Source organism: Oncorhynchus masou, chromosome 23 (genome assembly GCF_036934945.1).
Source record: "Oncorhynchus masou masou isolate Uvic2021 chromosome 23, UVic_Omas_1.1, whole genome shotgun sequence".
Taxonomy (NCBI): domain Eukaryota; kingdom Metazoa; phylum Chordata; class Actinopteri; order Salmoniformes; family Salmonidae; genus Oncorhynchus; species Oncorhynchus masou.
This window is the reverse complement of record NC_088234.1, coordinates 46,437,544-46,443,985: the sequence shown is the minus strand read 5'-3', so window position 1 is coordinate 46,443,985 and position 6,442 is coordinate 46,437,544.

Sequence of the window (6,442 nt, the reverse complement as noted above, 5' to 3'; positions counted from 1 at the left end):
TACTGGTGGCCTTTGTTGAAACCATAGTGTAAGACTGACTGAACACATGTTGTAGTCCTTGGATCTTGGAGGGACTGCTCAGTGCATCTGCTCTATCTATTCTAGACCACAGACTCATCAGATGTTGGCCTATCTTTCTGATGTGCCTCATACTCAAAATGTAAGTGGTTGTTTTAATGTAAGGATAGCACATTGCGGAGATGTCTAACAAACACAACTGGCCTAATGGATCTCAAGTAATCCCCTCCATATTTTCCACATTTGTTGTGTTATGGTCTGAAAAGTGACCACATTTTATTTGTATATATATTTTTTTTTACCTATCTACACAACTTACTCCACAGTTATAAAGTGAAAAAAACATGAGTGTTGTGTGAATAAGTAGGCCTATGTAAACCCCCGAGTGAGTATTTGATGAAAGCACCATTAGCAGCAATTAAGTATTTTCAAACAAATCTCTACCACCTTTGCCCACGAGATTCGGGAAATATTCACCCATTATTCTTGATAAATGACTCAAATTTTGTGAAATTGATGGACAATGATCTTCAAGTCTTGACCCAGTTTTAAGTCAGAACTGAGACCACTCAGGAAGATTCAACAACTTGTAACACTCCAGTGTAGCCTAGCCTTCTATTTTGGGTTATTGTTATGCTAAAAGGTGACAATTATATCCCAGCATTAGGCTGAGGCAAAATGATTGGGCGATGCGTTGTGGTAGGTTGGCCCCGGATTAAAAGCTTTATATTGAGAACAAATAAATATTTCAGTATTACTAAAATGTTGAATTGTAACAAAAAATGTTAGCTACTCAGTGGTAGTAGACAGTGGTCAACCATGGTTATTGGACCTAGGCCTTCAGTGGGAGAAAAATAACACTGTACCAAACTCAAATATCAAGAAAAAGAACATAAACATACTGTAGCTAATGTGCCCAACTGAATCAAACGGGCCTGAGGCATGCTTCAGGGTGCCACTCACACATAGACAGCACCAGCACGGATAATGCTACCAGCAACAACAAACACACTGCTTACACAACTTATCACCATCACACCATCACAAAAAAACAAAGAAGAAATGGCTGCTGAGGTGTTCATTTCACAACCTGATCATATTCAAGGTCAAGAGCAGAACTTTCAAGGTCAAAGGCAAAAAGTTGCTCATGGAGATATGCCAGAAGCAAGAGCACAAAAAGAACATCAAGCAGAGCTGTGACCAGCTCGTGAAAGAAGAATACCTGCTAGACTCCATGACTTTATCTTGACTTAGGGTCTTAGTTAAAGAAGGGGGAAATGTAGGACTGACTACATAGTTCATAGTTTAGTTATAGGACCACAATTACCAATGTTCATATTAACAGAAGTAACTGTTAACATCCGAACTGAGACGAATAAGCTAGCTAAGGGATAGCTTAGCTGACAGCTATGAGCACTAACCATGTAACTTTCTAATACTTATTAAACCTTGTTATGATACTACAAGTTGTAATCATTAGCCTGAGAAATACTCCTACATCTGCCTTTTCAATATGTTTTGCCAGTAGTGTATATTCGACTGGCAGGAAATGAATGGCGGGGGATGGCTTATCGCTAACCCATTTTATTTTGTTATGCCTTTCCCTAATCCTAACCTTAATCACTGAAACTTTACCTGACAACTTAAACCTAACCCTCATTCTTAAACCTAACCTTAATAAATGTTGACCCTATGCCGAAATGTAATGTTCCTGCTGCCAGTTGACTATACACTTCCATACTATTTTTTATTTATTTTTTTACTAGGCAAGTCAGTTAAGAACAAATTCTTATTTTCAATGACGGCCTAGGAACAGTGGGTTAACTGCCTGTTCAGGGGCAGAACGACAGATTTTGTACCTTGTCAGCTCAGGGATTTGAACTTGCAACCTTTCGGTTACTAGCCCAATGCTCTAACCACTAGGCTACAATGCCGCCCCTCTTAACAATAAGAGATTTTTCTACAGGCGAATCCTAGCTTTTACTGGTTTTCATTCAATCCATCTCTCCCTCTGTTTCAGTTAAGGAACAAAATATTTGGAGCCGTGGAGAGGACTACCAGACTTTCATTCTGATTAGTGGGGTCAGTTCATGCACGAGCTACTCATTAGAATATGTTATTTGCAAGACCGAAAGTTTTGAAGTGACTGAAATGATCATAACATGTTTTCTGGGAGTGCAGTCATAAATGAGGACTGGTGTGGATCTCTGGTCAATGTGGAGAATCCTGATGATGGAGAAGGACTTATGAATACAGATTTATTAGAAATATTGTCTTTCATACCAAAGAAAAGTCAAACATTTTGAACAGTGAATTGCTATTACGTTATGATTGCTCATGTTTTTGCTCCTCTAACCTCACAGGGGGAGCTGAGTCCAGTTCGTATGGAGGAGAGAAGGTGAATGAGCCTCAGCACAATGAAAAGGGATCAACATCTCAGCTCGCCCCTACAGAGAGCCTGGAAAAACCAGACACACTGCAGCTCTCCCCAGGCCCAACCTCAGACACCAAAGACAAGGATAGTGATACCGTAGAGCAGAGCAAAAAGTGCAGAAGCAAGACGACAGTCAACACAAAAAAAACGGCACTCATGCCAACTTTGTGGAATGCATTTTTTTGGCCCAGGCTGATCTCAGGAATCTTCAGTGAATAGTACACCTATTTAAGACCAAATCATTTGTCTGTGGTTACTGTGGTACAGGTTTTGTCTAAAGCGCCATCGCGCCAGATACGATATCAATCACACAAGAGAGACTGTGTGCCAATGTAATACACAGTTGAAGTCAGAAGTTTACATACACCTTAGCCAAATACATTTAAACTCAGTTTTCACAATTCCTGACGCTTAATCCAAGTAAACATTCCCTGTCTTAGGTCAGTTAGGATCACCACTTTATTTTAAGAATGTGAAATGTCAGAATAATAGTAGAGAGAATTATTTATTTCAGCTTTTATTTCTTTCATCACATTCTCAGTGTGTCAGAAGTTTACATACACTCAATTATTATTTGGTAGCATTGCCTTTAAATTGTTTAACTTGGGTCAAACATTTCAGGTAGCCTTTCACAAGCCTCCCACAATAAATTGGGGGGATTTTGGCCCATTCCTCCTGACAGAGCTGGTGTAACCGAGTCAGGTTTGTAGGCCTCCTTGCTCGCACACACTTTTTCAGTTCTGCCCACACATTTTCTATAGGATTGAGGTCAGGGCTTTGTGATGGCCACTCCAATAACATGACTTTGTTTTCCTTAAGCCATTTTGCCACAACTTTGGAAGTATTCTTGGGGTCACTGTCCATTTGGAAGACCCATTTTCGACCAAGCTTTAACTTCCTGACTGAAGTCTTGAGATGTTGCTTCAATATATCCACATATTTTATTTCCTCATGATGCCATCTATTTTGTGAAGTGCACCAGGCCCTCCTGCCGCAAAGCACACCCACAACATGAAGCTGCCAACCCCGTGCTTCACGGGGTAATGATGGTCATTATGGCCAAACAGTTCTATTTTTGTTTCATCAGACACGAGGAAGTTTCTCCAAAAAGTACGATCTTTGTCCCCATGTGCAGTTGCAAACCGTAGTCTGGCTTTTTTATGGTGGTTTGGGAGCGGTGGCTTCTTCCTTGCTGAGTGACCTTTCAGGTTATGTTGATGTGGGACTCGTTTTACTGTGGATATAGATAAATTTGTACCTGTTTCCTCCAGCATCTTCACGAGGTCCTTTTCTGTTGTTCTGGGGTTGATTTGCACTTTTCGCACCAAAGTATGTTCATCTCTAGGAGACAGAACACGTCTCCTTCCTGAGCGGTATAACGGCTGCATGGTCCCATGCTGTTTGAGTACTATTGTTTGTACAGATTAACGTGGTACCTTCAGGTGTTTGGAAATTGCTGCCAAGGATGAACCAGACTTGTGGAGGTCTACAATTTTTTTCCTGAGGTCTTGGCTGATTTCTTTTGATTTCCCCATGACATCAAGCAATGATGCACTGAGTTTGAAGGTAGGTCTTGAAATACATCCACAGGTACACCTCCAATTGACTCAAATTATATCAATTAGCCGATCAGAAGCTTCTAAAGCCATGACATCATTTTCTGGAATTTTTCCAAGCTGTTTAAAGGCACAGTCAACTTAGTGTATGTAAACTTCTGATCCACTGGAATTGTGATACAGTGAATTATAAGTGAAATAATCTGTCTGTAAAAAAATGACTTGTGTCATGCACAAAGTAGATGTCCTAACTGACTTGCCAAAACTATAGTTTGTTAGCAAGAAATTTGTGGAGTGGTTGAAAAACTAGTTTTAATGACTCCAACCTAAGTGTATGTAAACTTCTGACTTCAACTGTATGTGTAAAACGTTATGCCAAAGTCCATTCCCTCAAATAACACCAGCACACTCACCGCAGCATAAAAACTTTGATTTTGGTTATGCTGCCCATCTGAACCGACATCTAGATACACACAAGGAGGAGACCGCATTCGGCTATGAGACTTGTGGGAAGAGATTCTGTATGTGGATAGCATTTCCACCAACCTTCTGAACTCAAGTTACACATGATTGTAAAACATGCAGAGGGTCCCAGAAAGACACTGACCTGCGCAGTGGAAAGATATTCTATCATGCCTTTAGCCTCAAGCGACACATGTTTTCTCACACAGGGGAAAAGCCACACCCTTGGGATGTTTGTGGTAAGCAATTCAGTCTCTGTTGGAATCTCAAGGAGCACCATAATGTCCACCCAGCTGAGAACCCATACAAATGTGCCACCTGTGGGAAGGATTTTGGTTCACGGATGTCAATCTCCAGGCACAGCAGTATTCACACAGGTGAAATTCCCTTGTGGAAATAGATTACGTCTCTGCCAGTTATGAAGACTCATCATGAGACACACAAAACAGAAGATGAGGACTGCTCACACTGATGAAGAAGCTTGAAGAAAACCCACAGGCAGGTCCACAGTTTGAGTAGAATTGTTTTAGCTTTCAGGTGAAGATATGTACAGTATGCCTCCTATGGTTACTGAATGTTAAATTAGTAAATACTTTACATTACTAAAACATTACTACTACATTACTAAAAATAAAATAAAGTGAATTGTTTATTAAATTCAACCTATTAATATTTTATAGGACCTAAGTGCATGTCAATAAACATTTTAATTAATTATTATTACTGTCACGACTTCCGCCGAAGTCGGCTCCTCTCCTTGTTCGCACGGCGTACGGCTGTCGACGTCACCGGTTTTCGAGCCATCGCGGCTCCATTTTTCATTTGATCCATTTTGTTTTTGTCTTGTTTTGCACACTTGGTTTGCATTTCCCAATCGCACTTCATGTGTTTATTCCTCTGTTCCCCCTCATGTCTGTGTGTGATATTGTTTGTGTTACGTGTCATTTTTTGACGCGCCAGACTGGTGTTTGTAGATTCCGTATCTTGTCACGAGGTATGTTTATTTGTTTGAACATAATTATTGTGACTGTTTGCGCGTTTTGCTCCTTTGCCAATCGGCTGGAGGTTTTGACACAGTGGCGTCCGTCTGTTGGTTTCTCCTGTCTCAATAAAGTGTGCGCCTGTTCAACAACCCTCTGCTCTCCTGCAGCTGACTCCGCTACCAGTACGCACACCATTGGCAATTACACATATTTAAATATTTCAAACAGTCTTTTTATTTCAATATCCTACTTTTAGATACCTTTTTCTGTGAGAAAACAGCAATACAATTAGTCAAACAGGTATCTTGTTGACATTGCTTTGCTTAGCCTATATGCATCATCGTGATGGTTTGAGTGGGTATTGGAAATGCAAAACACCATCACAGTTGCCCTATTTGGTTAATGGTTCTTAAGATTCATATTAATATCTAGTTGTGTATTTCATGTCTAGTTTAAGCCTTAAAACCCTGCTTAATCACATATAATTCCCACTTAATGGTTCACAAACCATATAATTGCTCTACTGCCTTATCCTTCTTTTCCACATTATAGTCTAATGGCCCACTGCCTTTAATCTGATATTGTTTTGAGATTACAATGTTTTTGAATAGCAAATAGGGTAGTAGATTTCCAATTGAAATTGTATTTTGGTTTGGGCTCAATAATGGTTTATTTATCCTGTAATATTAATCCCATGATTAACAGTATCAACAACAACAGCTTTAATATGATAAATAACACACATTTCCAAACAATAGTTATAAACAAATACTACTCAGATTGATTATAACATGATAAGGTGGGTGTCAAAAAATCCTGCATGTGAGTAATGGAGAGAGTTCATCAAACAATGTAGTTGTTCTGTTTCTGTCTGCAATCCAACAAGCAGAATACTTACGTTTACATGTTAGTTATTTAGCAGACACTCTTATCCAGAGCGACTTACAGATACTGCATTCACCTTAAGATAGCCAGGTGAGATAGCCACA